The sequence below is a fragment of the Cydia amplana genome, chromosome 4, assembly GCF_948474715.1.
Source record: "Cydia amplana chromosome 4, ilCydAmpl1.1, whole genome shotgun sequence".
NCBI classification, from domain to species: Eukaryota; Metazoa; Arthropoda; class Insecta; order Lepidoptera; family Tortricidae; genus Cydia; species Cydia amplana.
Genome location: NC_086072.1, coordinates 15662661 through 15677994, shown reverse-complemented (window position 1 = coordinate 15677994; position 15334 = coordinate 15662661).

Below are 15334 nucleotides of genomic sequence, written 5' to 3'. Positions count from 1 at the left end.
GGTGGAAGGATATTATGGTCTTGTTACGGAGCTCCTGGATGTGGTGGTGCAATTTAGGAGGATGTCGTCGGCGTATTGCATGATTGTGGTTGCCATTTTGGTTGTTTTAAGCCCCCTCCAGACAATGTGCGTGAATCGCGGCGAGAAAACGCGAACGGGAGTGTGGAGGGGGCTTTAGAGGCGGTCCAGATTTTAAGGCCCCAGTACACAATGGGCCATCGCCGGCCACTCCAAGGGACGCAGCCATGCGGTAGAATGAGATAGCAATATCACTTGCTCCCTCTAACGTATAAATGCGTCCCTTGGAGTGGCCGGCGATGGCCCATTGTGTACTGGGGCCATAGCAGGTAGCATCCTATAGAAGTGGTCTACGCGTGCCTCCGTGAGGGACAAAACATACGCAATGCCACGCTATGATTGGTCGAATTTATTCGTTGCTTACCATAATCCAAACTAAATTATGGTGGGGAATAAAAAAAATGTGAGACTGTGACAAGGACAAACAATAATAGCGCTTTCGCTGCTACTCCTACTGAAAGTTACATAAGACTATCCCGTTCTGTCAGTTATCCCTACCACTCTTGCCCAATCTTGTTTAATACTAGATTCATGACTGGGGCCTTTACATTATTGGTCCCAGCACTGAGCCCAAGTCGTAACACACTACCGCACCGCACCGATTTTTGCGCGCCCATAAGTGAGACCGAGAAACATATATCTCTTTCTCGCTCTCACATATTGTTGCGGCGCAACGTGGCCTTGGTGCGGTGCGGTAGTGTGTTATGGCTATTATGTTTTCCGGCAAAGATTTCAAGGATATGATAGCCTGGCCGCACAAGCACGGAATTTTCATTCGGTTTCCGTACGGAATATCAGGTGGGAACGGGACGTCCCTCTACAAATGCATAGCGCTGTCTCGCTTGCACATGTAAATTCCGTGGGTGTGCGGCCAAGCTATAGCCCCCTCCAGACTCCAGAGTATGGAGGTGGCTTAGCAAAAGAAGTAAGCCCCTAGTCGCACGGCAGCTTTTTCAACGCGCGTTAAAAAAGCGTTTGAATGACACAAATGGATACATGTGTATTTATTGACATGACAGCGGTGGCGCTTTTTATCTAGCGTTATTGGATTTTAAACTTTATGCCTTGGTTGTTAAATCGAATTTAGAGTGCGGACAGATTCAAGCGCTTTTTTAACGCGCGTTGAAAAAACTGCCGTGCGAATGGGGGCTAAGGCCCCATACTCATGAGCGCTTTTACAACGCGCGTTAAAAAAGCGTTTTAATGACACAAATGGATACATGTCTATGAAGGATATGGTCTTGTTTCGGAGCTCCTGGATGTGGTGGTGCAATTTAGGAGGATGTCGTCGGCGTATGCATGAATGTGGTTCCCATTTTGGTTGTTTTAAGCCCCATCTAGACTCTGTGCGTGAATCGCGATGCGAAGCCACGAACGCGAGTGTCGAGGGGGCTTTAGAGGCGTGCAGCTAGGGTTGCCAGAGGCGCTATTATCGGGATAAAATATAAATTTTTCGGGATTTTGAGACTTAAGCCGGGAAAAAGAAAACATTCAAATTAAAGTACCTAATTGTATTAAAAACAACGATATTTTACATTATTGGCACTACGTAAACTGCTCTGCCCATAGACGTTTTTATAACGCTGACGCGCTCGACGACAGTTCGGAACTTGAAATTATTGTTTTATAACGTGCAGCTATTTTTCGGGACATTAATTTCCACTTTGTCGGGAATCGGGAACACATGCTAAAAATCGGGAGAATCCCGCCAAATCCCGACCATCGGGCAACCCTAGTGTGAAGAAACCTGCATACATCTGCGAAGAAATTCAAAGGTGTATGTGAAGTCCCCAATCCGCATGGGGCTAGCGTGGGGCCTACAGCCCAAGCCCTCTCGCGTATGAGAGGAGGCCTGTGCCCAGCAGTGGGACGTTTATAGGCTGAAATTATTATTATTATTATTTTAATATACACCGCCCGCTGATGTCTTATATGCTATTAAAAATTCAACATTAATAACAACTAAGTAGGCAGGCATAGCGGCCAATTTAGCGTATGGCACAGGCACTAGTTCTTACGATATTACCGTAATTTATTATTTGTGACGTTCCACGGCAAAAGGTACCTTATGGCACCTGGCGCTTACGTCGCATAGCGCCGCAATAATAATAGCGCGCGGCGGCGGAGCGGCGTTAATAATAGCGTAAGCGCCAACGGCCATAAGGTACCTTTACCCGTGGGACGTCACATTTTTATTAATCAAAGGACCTGAGCTGGCGAACGGAGTGCATGTGGCAGAAATGCTTCATAAAGTGCCTAATGTCTACATCTGCGGAAGCTATAAGATCAGGCCAATACAAGACAGTCACAGAATCGCGCCTGCGTTGGTACGGCATGTCATGAGAAGACCTATCGGGCCTCATATCGGGACCAAATCCACGTGGCAGACTCCTTACAAATACATGGATGTCATGTAGTTATTAAAAAGGATCTCTCCAATAACAATTTTGATCCAGTGACGACCCAGAAACGATATCTCTGGAGAAGGAGGATTAGGAGAGCCGACCCCAATTAGAAATGGGACAAGGCCGGAAGAAGAAGAGAATCAAAGGACCTGAGGTAAAAGTGAGAATAGGTTGAAAAGCAGATGCAACCTAGTCGCCTGCGCTCAGCTTCCCCCTGGATTAGCCCTTAAGCCTGCACCTAACAGATTTGCTCATAGGGGGCTATGAGCTTGCTGTTGCGTCAAATAAAAAAGTAGTCTATTAATAACTACTAACTATAAATGTTTATTTTGCCGCATTCTTCACTATCGCTCCCTGTTTCACTGGCATCTAACCCAGAGGAGAAAAAAATTGCTCATTGTGGCTACTCCGTCTTCCTCATGGCTGATATTTTACTTCACCGAAAAGCAATTGGTAGTATCAAATTATAATTTTGCACACAAGTTACAAGAATTAAGTACGACCATTGGTTTAAAAATCAAACTTTATATATATAATTTCTTTGTATAATATTATAATAATCTGTTTTCTTTTTGACGTTTTGTAGTATAGCTGGTCAAGCAAATCTTGACAGTAAAAAAAAAGCGCGAAATTCAAATTTTCTATGGGACGATATCCCTTCGCGCCTACATTTTTCAAATTGTCGCCTTTTTCTACTGACAAGATCTGCTTGACCAGCTATATATGTATTGCTGTATGTTTATTTTCAAGTTTTTTTTTATTCTGGACAATTGCCATATATATACACTCGTACTGACGGTAAACGGCCTGATGGCCTGACTTTGGTACCATGGGAAAGGGGGCGGTGTTTGGTATGGGACGCTACGTGCGTCAGTACCTTCGCCGCCTCCCATGTCAGCCGTACCTCACGCGTGGCCGGAGCGGCAGCGGAAACACAAGCGCATGTGAAGCGTCGAAAATATGATCCTCTCTCCCCTGCCTACATAATCGTCCCTTTCGCAGTTGAAACGGCGGGTAGCTGGGGGAGCCGATGCGGAGCGCTTCACACGCGACTTCGGACATCGACTCAGACGGAAAGGGGAAGGCCCCGAGTCGTTCTCGTTCCTCGTGCAAAGGTCCGTGGTAGGGTTGCCAGATGGTCGGGATTTGGCGGGATTCTCCCGATTTTTAGCCTGTGTTCCCGATTCCCGACAAAGTGGAAATTAATGTCCCGAAAAACAGCTGCACGTTATAAAACAATAATTTCAAATTCCGAACTGTCGCCGAGCGAGCGAGCGACCCGTGTCGAGCGCATCAGCGTTATAAAAACGTCTATGGGCAGAGCAGTTTACGTAGTGCCAATAATGTAAAATATCGTTGTTTTTAATACAATTAGGTACTTTAATTTGAATGTTTTCTTTTTCCCGACTTAAGTCTCAAAATTCCGATTTTTTTTTTTTTTTTCCCGATAATAGCGCCTTTCGATCTGGTAACCCTAGTCCGTGGTGATCCATCCAGCGTGGTAATGCTGCGAGCATCATGGGCACCTTTGCACCAGGAACGACTTGAAGCGTTTTGTCTTTTTTTAATTTATAATTTTTATTTTTATTTGTAATTTTAGATCTTGTAACTAAAATTTGAACAACTTCCCAGTATCTGATTCAGTTGAAATTTGGAGTACTATTGTAATTCCGGTGCCAATGCAATAATATGCTAGCAGGGTGGTGATCTGATGATGCAGTCCGTAGCAGGGATGTTGCGAACATCCGCATCCGCATCCGCAACCGCGGAACTTCCGCATTATTTTCGACATCCGCATCTGCATCCGCATAAAATCGATGCGGAGCTTATGCGGATGCGGATGTCGAACAAGTTGGTACAGGAACGTCTTAGCGGCGGCGTAAGTGCTGGGTAATTTCGTCATTACCTATAACGAAATCGTCTAGATCCAGAAAAGTCGGCCAAGTTACTGTTTATTAAATATAACGCACCTATATTCTTGCTCAAATACTAAACGTTTCGTTTTTTTTAAAATAAAAAAATACTAAAAATTTAATATTTGACGTTTTCTAAGTACCTAATCTTGACATCCGCATCCGCATCCGCATCCGCATCCGCATCCGCGGATGTGAGCCTTTAAATATCCGCATCCGCGGATGTGAGCCTTTAAATATCCGCATCCGCATCCGCGGATGTCAAAAAATCTACATCCGCAACATGCCTGGTCCGTAGGCAGCCAAAGGAACTCCTCGATGGAAAAACACAAACACAACGAGTTAGGCTCATTAGAAAGGTCTCAAGCAAGAAGTACTCGCTAGATAGACATGCAAATAAGAATAAGTACAGTCAGAAATAAAAGTGTGTCACAATTTTTGAAGTGAAAACTTCTTTAGCGGCGCTGGGCACTTTTTGAGGTGGGGAAAAAATGATAAACTCGAGACAGCGTAAGGCGATCACGTGACCGTAAGATTTAGATGGCCACATTTAGATGGCATTTAAATCAATAAAGAAAAACTCAATGACATTACATGGAAAAGGTTCTAATCTTGTACGGGCTGAAATACGAGTATCTCACAGTTACATTCTAACTTTATATCACTCAAATATGTCGCAGAATGGCCTGGATCATCAGATTATTGTCTATTTGTGGACATCCTAATGACTAATTAGTCCTAGGGTTCCTCGAGATAGTAAAACAGTCTAGATTCAACTGAGACACACTATAAATTGCACGAAAGTCAGTAAACAACATACAACATCCTTGTATTGCCAAATCTCTAATCAGAATCACTAATTAGGTAATCACAATTAATAATCGGAGATCAATGCGTCTACACGTGTCAAGGGTCGATAGGAACTGTCCCGTGGCACCGCCCGCGCGCCGGCGCTGGCGCAGCACTTGAGATTAGGTGACGTCATCAGGCTTGACCCGTGGTTTGTGCACTGGGTTCCCGACATCAATAAAGCTAGGTACATCTCGATGAAATCGCTAATAAAATGAACTCTAGTACTGGTGATTAAAACTCAAAATATCATGACCAAATATATTTAGATGCGAAGTCTGCAAGGTGACTTTACAATTTCTATTCGAATTTTAAACAATTAACGCTACAAATTTGTATTTCGAATTTTAAACAAGCTCACTGACCAGCAATTTCGGAACTAAAGTTTTTCAATAGAAAGGAGGATGCAGGATGGGTCAATTATACATAGTGCTGCAGACATTTTGGACTAGTCATTGAGTTTTCACTTCTGTCGGCACTCCCGGAGTGCAACCCGTTGTTGTTTTTTTTTTGGCATAATTGTGTTAAAATCCGAAATAATTTTTCGCCAGTATCTGATCCCAATTGATGATTCCTTCTACATCGAGCGGTTTGGAAATCCAAGGAAAAATTGAACTTCCAAGGTTCACAAAATTTGTGCACACCTCCTGGAATTGAGCAAACTCTGATTACACGCATTTATTTTAGGACCAAATGAAGGTATTAAAACGATTTCCAGCTTGTTGAGAATTAATTCCTCAAAATGCTGTTTTAGGTAGGAACACAAATAAACCGTATACCTACTCAGGTATAAATCTATTTGTATTAAATATTATTTTAGTTTTTTTTTCACTTGCGGAAGCGCCCCCCTGGGCAGCATGAACGCCCCCCAATCGCTTCCGCGGCCCTTACCGCCCCCCTGAAACTCTTCAGCGTCCACTGGGGGGCGGTATTGACCACTTTGGGAAACTATGGACTAAGTCAATATTGAGGTAATCAATTTAACTTTCAGGCCTCCATTTTGATGATATATTATTTTGTGAACGAATACAATACAATTACCTACAAACAAACAAATCATCAAAAACATTACATGTAAAAAGGTGCAAGTCTCGCAACGCTTCTACTACAAAAAAGTTTAAGATGTAATGTGAAACCAAGTCGGTTATTTTAATCAGTGCCAGGGGGTGTTAAAACCGTATCAATAAGATATCTTTAATTTGTAATACGTATAATGACTTGGCCATCGCACGGCTGCATAATGTCATAAGGATCATCGTCGCCTATTAAAAATAATTCTAATTGAACATAACGCTAGCGCTAATTTTTTTTTTGTTTTTCTAACTGTTAAAAAAGTACTTATTTCTGATAAATTGCAAACTGTAAAATTAAGATAAGACTTATCCAATAACAAGACTTAAACTATTATTACCTACTTTAAATAGAGATCTTTGTAGTGGTTTTTTTGTTTAGAAATTTTTTTTTTTTAACCCGCATAAATGTCAATGTGGTTCAGTGAAGGGGACGGACTGAAAATCAGCGCTGCGCAGGCAATTTGTAATGAAATGACTGACGCAGCGTATGCTGAGCCCGTTCCTTTTGCCGCACAATTATTCTTATTTTTTCAATCCTTATGTTTTGTAACCTGTATGCTTTTTGTGTTGCAATAAATGGTTTCTTATTCTTATTCTTATTCTTATTCTTAATTGCAGTTTGAGCATTACACATATTTAGTGTACAGTACGGTGAGTATACGGTACGAGTAAAGCATTATGTGCGATTGCCAAGTCATTCTATGTATTACAAATTAAAGATATCTTATTGATACGGTTTTAACACCCCCTGGCACTGATTAAAATAACCGACTTGGTTTCACATTTTACATCTTAAACTTTTTTGTAGTATAGAAGCGTTGCGAGACTTGCACCTTTTTACATGTAATGTTTTTGATGAGATCTCATCTCTTTTTGTAGGCAGTCCTTCTTTTCGGGTACTCATACCCATACTATGTATACACATATCATAACTAAACACATCTTCATTCATACTCACATCGTACATCGTAGTGTACCTTTACTTTACCTACTATTTGTAGGAACTGCAACAGTAATTTTGTAATAGCATATATTTATATGGGATTACAAACATACTTATGCAGCTCTTAGATCTTTAAAACGTGACTGATATGGCAATATTTTTAGGTTTTCTATGGCTTGATAAGCTGAAAACTACTTATGTTTAAAATGTGAAGCTTGTGGGTATGCTAGAAGTACCTTAGAATTATGATGATCGTGAGTGAGTGAATCAGTGTCGAAATTAAGGGACACATACAATAATTCTTAAAGTACAAATTCAAATTGAATGTTTTTGAGAATATATCTTAAGCATGTTAAGCCCTATAGATTACTGAAAATTCAGGGTTCTAGCTTCAGCCATTCAGCCAGCACAAAATTACAGGACGTCGAAAATGGCCTGAAATCCTGAATCGCTTCGAGAAGGATGGTACGGCCGTGCCTCTTTGTTTTGCTCGACTTGGCGGGGGCACTGCCGTGCCCCCAGATAACATTTAATTTGGAGAAAATTATTTTTTGTTAATATAAAATATTTTTTCACCTTTTCCAACTGTTAAACAGTATGCAATAGTTATAGTAGAAACTTTTTATCGCTGGAATCCAATCTTGGATCTATATCTAAATCCCTAGTCTTTTCTCCTATCGATGCATTCCCTAATATTGTTTGTCATTATGATCAGTTGTCCTAACACTATAAACCCTAATTTTGGTTATCCTAATATTGATTACTTATCTTAATGTTATTATGCATATTTTCTTTTTTGCGAGGGTCGCAGTTGAACCCTAACCTAACCCACTTTTGTGGCAGCAAGTTCTAAAACCTAAGCATTTTTCAGAACCTTACATTATAGAAAATAATCGTTATGACAATTGATCGTTATGGCATGTGCCCATTAGGACAAACCAGTTAGGGCAAGTGACTTTAGGACAAACGTTGTTAGGGATTCAGAATGACACCCCCAATCTTTACAGTATTTAAAAAGCGGCCAAGTGCGAGTCGGACTCGCTCATGAAGGGTTCCGAATTTAGGCGATTTATGACGTATAAAAAAAAACTACTTACTAGATCTCGTTCAAACCAATTTTCGGTGGAAGTTTACATGGTAATGTACATCATATATTTTTTTTAGTTTTATCATTCTCTTATTTTAGAAGTTACAGGGGGGGGGACACACATTTTACCACTTTGGAAGTGTCTCTCGCGCAAACTATTCAGTTTAGAAAAAAATGATATTAGAAACCTCAATATCATTTTTGAAGACCTATCCATAGATACCCCACACGTATGGGTTTGATGAAAAAAATATTTTTGAGTTTCAGTTCGAAGTATGGGGAACCCCAAAAACTTATTGTTTTTTTTCTATTTTTGTGTGAAAATCTTAATGCGGTTCACAGAATACATCTACTTACCAAGTTTCAACAGTATAGTTCTTATAGTTTCGGAGAAAAGTGGCTGTGACATACGGACGGACAGACAGACGGACAGACGGACAGACGGACAGACGGACAGACAGACAGACATGACGAATCTATAAGGGTTCCGTTTTTTGCCATTCGGCTACGGAACCCTAAAAAGGGTTAAATTATAATAGCACAACATAACAGAATAGGATTGTCTGCCTCCGGCTTGCCTTAGCCGGCTGTCCAGAGTGGAGTCGTGAAATCTACGTTCTCGAGGGTTACGAGGGTAGATGTGAAAACATAAGTGGCAAGTTAGCTACAGGTATGTTTAAAGTCCAGTGACACCTCTCTAGTTCTCTACCCTCAGCCCTCGCACCGGTGTTGCGCTTGAGTCAACTTAGATGTAGCTTAATGTGGGGGCTCACCTTGTACGTGGGGGCAAGTCACCATCTGCCCGAAATAAAATTGTATTACCTATACCATTTTATTAGGCAGGCGTCTGGTTTACAATGCCATAGCATAGCGGTAGCCCAGTAGGCCCAGTAAGTCCATGGCTTTGACCCAATAGCCTAGCCTAGTCCATTTTAGATTCCATCAACTCTCAATAGTCTTTATTAGAGATGCCCCGAATAATGGTTTTGGCCGAATACCGAATATTCGGCCACTCTCTCGGCCGAATACCGAATATTCGGCGACCGAATATTCGGCATGAGATGCGAACATTGTGAGTCACAATATTATGAAAACTGTTCGCCAACTAAGCACAACGTTTCGTTCTAAGATATATTTTTTGTAAAACAGGACTAATGAATGTAGGGTTAGAGTCAATGAAATCAGACCCATGATAAAAATAAAATATTTCATAATCAACAAATACTTAAATAAAGGGTCTTCCTATTTAACAACTTTCCAATAATACTTTTTAAATATTAAATACTTATACCTAAATTTGGTATTTTTAGGGTTCCGTAGCCAAATGGCAAAAAACGGAACCCTTATAGATTCGTCATGTCTGTCTGTCTGTCCGTCTGTCCGTCTGTCCGTCTGTCTGTCCGTCCGTATGTCACAGCCACTTTTCTCCGAAACTATAAGAACTATACTGTTGAAACTTGGTAAGTAGATGTATTCTGTGAACCGCATTAAGATTTTGACACAAAAATAGAAAAAAAACAATAAATTTTTGGGGTTCCCCATACTTCGACCTGAAACTCAAAAATTTTTTTTTCATCAAACCCATACGTGTGGGGTATCTATGGATAGGTCTTCAAAAATGATATTGAGGTTTCTAATATCATTTTTTTCTAAACTGAATAGTTTGCGCGAGAGACACTTCCAAAGTGGTAAAATGTGTGTCCCCCCCCCTGTAACTTCTAAAATAAGAGAATGATAAAACTAAAAAAAATATATGATGTACATTACCATGTAAACTTCCACCGAAAATTGGTTTGAACGAGATCTAGTAAGTAGTTTTTTTTTATACGTCATAAATCGCCTAAATACGGAACCCTTCATGGGCGAGTCCGACTCGCACTTGGCCGCTTTTTTTGTGTAATTTTTCTTTTTAGTTAGAGGCAAGAGATATTTGGTATTCGGTCGAATAGTAGACAACATTTGGCCGAATACCGAATATTCGGCAAAAAGGCCGAATAGGCCGAATACCGAATAGTTGCCGAATATTCGTGGCATCTCAGTCTTTATACACCTTGGCGGGTGCTGCTTCCACGTGCGTCCCATGACGGGCAAGGGCAGCATCCACTCGGTGTAGCCCCTACAGGCATTAAAATGTCAAAAGGCAATATATTGTCTTCGGCTCGGCAAACGCCTCCCACAGGTCCGGAACATCATTGTTTCGTGATAGGAAAGACATATTAATATTAATACTAGAGATGCCCCGAATAGTGGTTTTGGCCGAATACCGAATATTCGGCATGACACAAATATTTTTTAATCAACAAATGCTCAAAAAAGGGTCTTCGTATTTAACAACTTTCCAAGAACACATTCTAAATATACCTTACCTACATAGTTTTTGATTATTTTTATTGTGCAATTTTTCTTTTTAAGTAGGTGCAACAGATATTCGGTATTCGGGCGAATAGTAGGCAACATTCGGTCGAATACCGAATATTCGGCAAAGTGGCCGAATAGGCCGAATGCCGAATAGTTGCCGAATATTCGTGGCATCAAACTTGCCACTTACCCATTTAACAACACAATGCAGTAAATAACTAAGCTAACATAAGCTTTAAAGTTTAAAGAATAGTGGCATACGACCACGGCTATCCTCTGAATATCTATAATTTAAAGATAATAAATATAAAATATTTTCTAAATGCGATTTCGAGATGAATTTTTTTCTTGTTTCATACTTTTAAGAGCGCAATTTTTCAGTAGTCGGGTTTTAGTTTTTGAACTTATTTTTGAAGTGAAAACTTCTTTAGCGGCGCTGGGCACTTTTTGAGGTGGGGAAAAAAATGATAAACTCGAGACAGCGTAAGGCGATTACGTGACCGTAAGGGGCGTAAGGCGATCACGTGACCGTAAGCCCCGTAATTTATGGTGGCTACTCATAATTTAAATGGCTTTTAAATCAATAAAGAAAAACTCAATGTTATTTGACATTGTAAGTCGGGTGACAATGCAATATTATGGTACCATCGAGCTGATCTGATGATGGAGACAGGAGGTGGCCATAGGAACTCTGTGATGAAACAACGCAACCTAATTGTGTTAGGGGTTATTAGAATTGTCTCGATGAGTATTAGTTGTCTGTCGTAAGAAAAGTACAGTCAGCTAGAGTCAAACCAAAGAAAGTCTGCAGCGCAATAATTTGACAGCGAATTAAAAAACTACATATGGCAATGTTTTTTAGCAGTCAGTAAACGTCATGCACTATGGTATGTGTTTGTCAAAATCGTTTAAATATTCCTTGTGTTTTGCGATGAACGGAATAAACATGGTGAAACCTTACAAAACCGGCGTGCGGGAGTTACTTTTCCGCATGACGAATAATTTTACACTTGTAAAAAGTCAGCACGAGGCGATTCAAGCTGAAAAACGACAATGTTTACAAAATTTGGAGTTGATGACGGGTAAGTGGAATGAAACATCTTAATACTTCACCATATGTAAATACCTACTTAGATAATATAATATTGGTTTAGACTAAGGTTTCACAGCAAATTGAACATACCTAATAGGTATAGGCATACCTGCTTATGAACTTCCTCTAACATTTCGAGAAACTCATTGGTACTAGCCGGGTTTTGAGCTCGAACCCACAAACTCCATGCTTATGCTCACGGCATGGGTACCTACTAGTTAAAGCTAAAATTTATTTTTAATATATGTTTATTGTTTTAATGGTTTATTTCGTTTTTCCGAAAACTTTAGTTCGCAAATTGCGGGCAATTTCTCTGTAAATCTAATTACGCCTTAATGGTAGTAAAAGAGAAAGATACCCGCATATTGAGAACTTCGGTGTTCGCGGTAGGCCCTCTGTATCTATTTACCGCCGTCGGGGATATTACAAAAGCTTATTAATTTTGATGAAGCCAAATGTCACATTCTCCCAATATTATTTATCAATATTAGTATATGTCTACATATTAATAGTGACATCTATTGTTGGAATGAAATTTATTTTACCATAAAAATTAAGCTGTGCATACAGCTTAATTTTTTCATAGACGGTAAATATGGTAGAAATTTCACAAGTATCAAGACTATTTAATCCATTTTCTGTGGTGTTGTCGCATACTGATTTTTAAAAACTACTTTTAATCTAGCGCTGCAGACTTTCTTTGGTCTTACTCTATAAAAGCTTGTACCAAAAATGAAATTTTTGCCAAAAACTTATTTATTTTAGTATGAGGGCACCTTTTTAGGTCAGGCAAAGAAAAGGTACAGAGGGAAATGCTTGGGACACATTTTTAACTTAGTAACTTTGTTTGGACTCGTTACTCTCGTTAGGAGGTGAAAATATCAAAAGTCCCCGGCCGTAGCCCTTGAGCGGGGGTAGGGGGGGTTTGATTTGAAGGTTCCATTTTTCGGTTTTTCGCTTATAATATCTTAGATACTATGCGTCGTTGTGACATGATCATTATACAAAATGAAAGCTGATTAAATTTGCTACAAGTTTTATACAGTCGAGTTTTTCGATAGGTATCTTGTTTAGTTTTTGAGATAGCCGCTCTTGAATGTCTATAATTTTGCATTAAATTTCCATCAATAATATAATAATAATAATAATGGCCGTGCTCGTTGACATCACCATCCCCCATGATGAGAATCTCGTGAAAGCCGAGAAGGACAAGTCCAGTAAGTACCTAGACTTGGCTCACGAGATAACCGCCATGTGGGATGTTGATTCGACGATCATTGTCCCGATAGTTGTATCAGCGAACGGTCTAATAGCGAAGAGTCTCGACCAACATCTTGAGAGACTCTCGCTAGGTGGTTGGATCAAGGGTCAGATGCAGAAGGCGGTGATCTTGGACACGGCGCGGATAGTCCGCCGGTTCCTCTCTCTGCAGCCCTGACCACCGGCAGCTTGGGCCTTGCCCCGCTGCTGGCGGCACCCTAGGTTAGGTTTTTTTATAATATGTTTATAAGTATTTTGTATTGTTTTTGTAAGTGTTTTTGTATTTTATTTTTATATCCATATTATAAATTAACCTAACTTAAGATGATAAATAAATAAAGATAATAATAATAATAAATATTCTTGATTGTGCACCATACAATTAAAAATACACAGAAATTAAATACAGATTAAAAGCTAGGTAACAACAGGCGGTCTTATCGCTAAGAAGCGATCTCTTCCAGACAACCTTTCAGTAGCAGGAAACTAAGGACTAACAACATTGAACGGGTAGTGCCGATATACATTTAATAAAAAAATAGAATTAAAATAAAACAAGACGAAAACCATTACATACTTTAATATAATACATAAATACAAATATAATAAATACATATATACATACATACATAAAATATTATACAGGCATAAATAAAGGCAAAATTAAGGCAGCGAAAGGTAATGTGATTTTAAAAGAAATTTGAAAATGGGAAGGGATTTAGCACGTCTAATGTCTAATGGCAAAGCATTCCACAACCGAACAGCACGAAAAGTAAAAGAGTTTATATAAAATTTTGATGAAGAAGATGGTGGAGCAAGGAGAAGTTTCTCCGCACACCGGACAGAAGAAAGATAGCTGAAACGCTGTTTAAGATATAGGGGGGTAGTAGGGTTGAAGAGAATATTATAAAGAAGAACAAGAATATGAGAGTTGCGGCGATGGCGAATAGGGAGCCACTTGAGCTGGGTGCGAAATTCAGAGACGTGGTCATATTTGCGTAAGCCAAATATGAACCTTATACATGCGTTTTGAAGGCGCTCAAGTTTATTTAGCTGGTCCTCTGTAAGATCAAGATAGCAAATATCGGCGTAATCCAGTATAGGGAGAAGAAGAGACTGAGCAAGCGCAATTCTGGTAGCGAGCGGCAAGAAGTTACGAAGCCTGCGAAGTGACCCCAGAGACGCAAACATCTTCCTACTGATCTCACTTATTTGTGGTACCCAAGACAGTGTGCGATCTAAGATTACTCCAAGGTTTTTTACCTGGCTCGAGAATGGTACCGGGACAGCATCAAAGTAGCAGCATAATATTCACGGTGCTCACGAGGAAAGGAACCCGAAAGATTTTAACAGTGTAGCAGATCTGCGGAATCGACTCCACACTCGCGTTCGCGGCTTCCCGCCGCGATTCGCGCACGAGTGTGGAGGGCCCTATACAAGCCCCCCTCCAGACCAGACTATTGTGCGTGAATCGCGGCGCGACTTCGCCGAGCGAACATATCGCAACGTTGACGTATGACTGCACACTCGCAAACTTCTCGGTGATTTCGCAGTTTAGTTCGGGCCAAGATGGCTGAAAAGCATCAGCTGATCGAGTTTAACTGTCATTTATCTAAGGCATCATACTTGCTGTAGCTATTTTTCCATTTTGTTTTGTTGTAAAACCGTAAAATATAGCCGCTATATATAATAGAATTAATATTTATCTTGCAACTGATGAGCCAAAATAGTGTGTATTGTGGAGTCTTGCAAGTTCGCGCTTCGCGCCTCCTTTGACGCTGGCCGAAAAACCGACAAAAAACGGGGAACAAGGCGCGAAGGCGTGAACAATCTGTGAAATCGACGCTACACTCGCGTTCGCGGCTTCGCGCCGCGATTCGCGCACAACTGTGGAGGGCCCTCAAGATATCGAAAAACTGTACTAAATAAAACTTGTAGCAAATTTAATCAGCTTTCATTTTGTACAATGATCAGTCGTTAGAACGCATAGTTTCCGAGTTATAAGCGAAAAACCGAAAAATAGGACCTTCAAACCTCCCTCTTCCCCCGGCTCAAGGGCTACGGCCGGGGACTTTTGATAATAATAATTATGTTCACCTCCTAACTAGTTCAAACAAAGTTACGAAGTCAAAAATAGTGTTCCAAGCATTTCCCTCTATACCTTTTCTTGAGAATTCGTTGCCTGGCCTAATTTTAAGTTATTTCTTGTTATCATCAGCGATTTTTTTGTCACAATTTGCCGCCCCTAATATCTCGCCGCCCTCGGCTCGTGCCT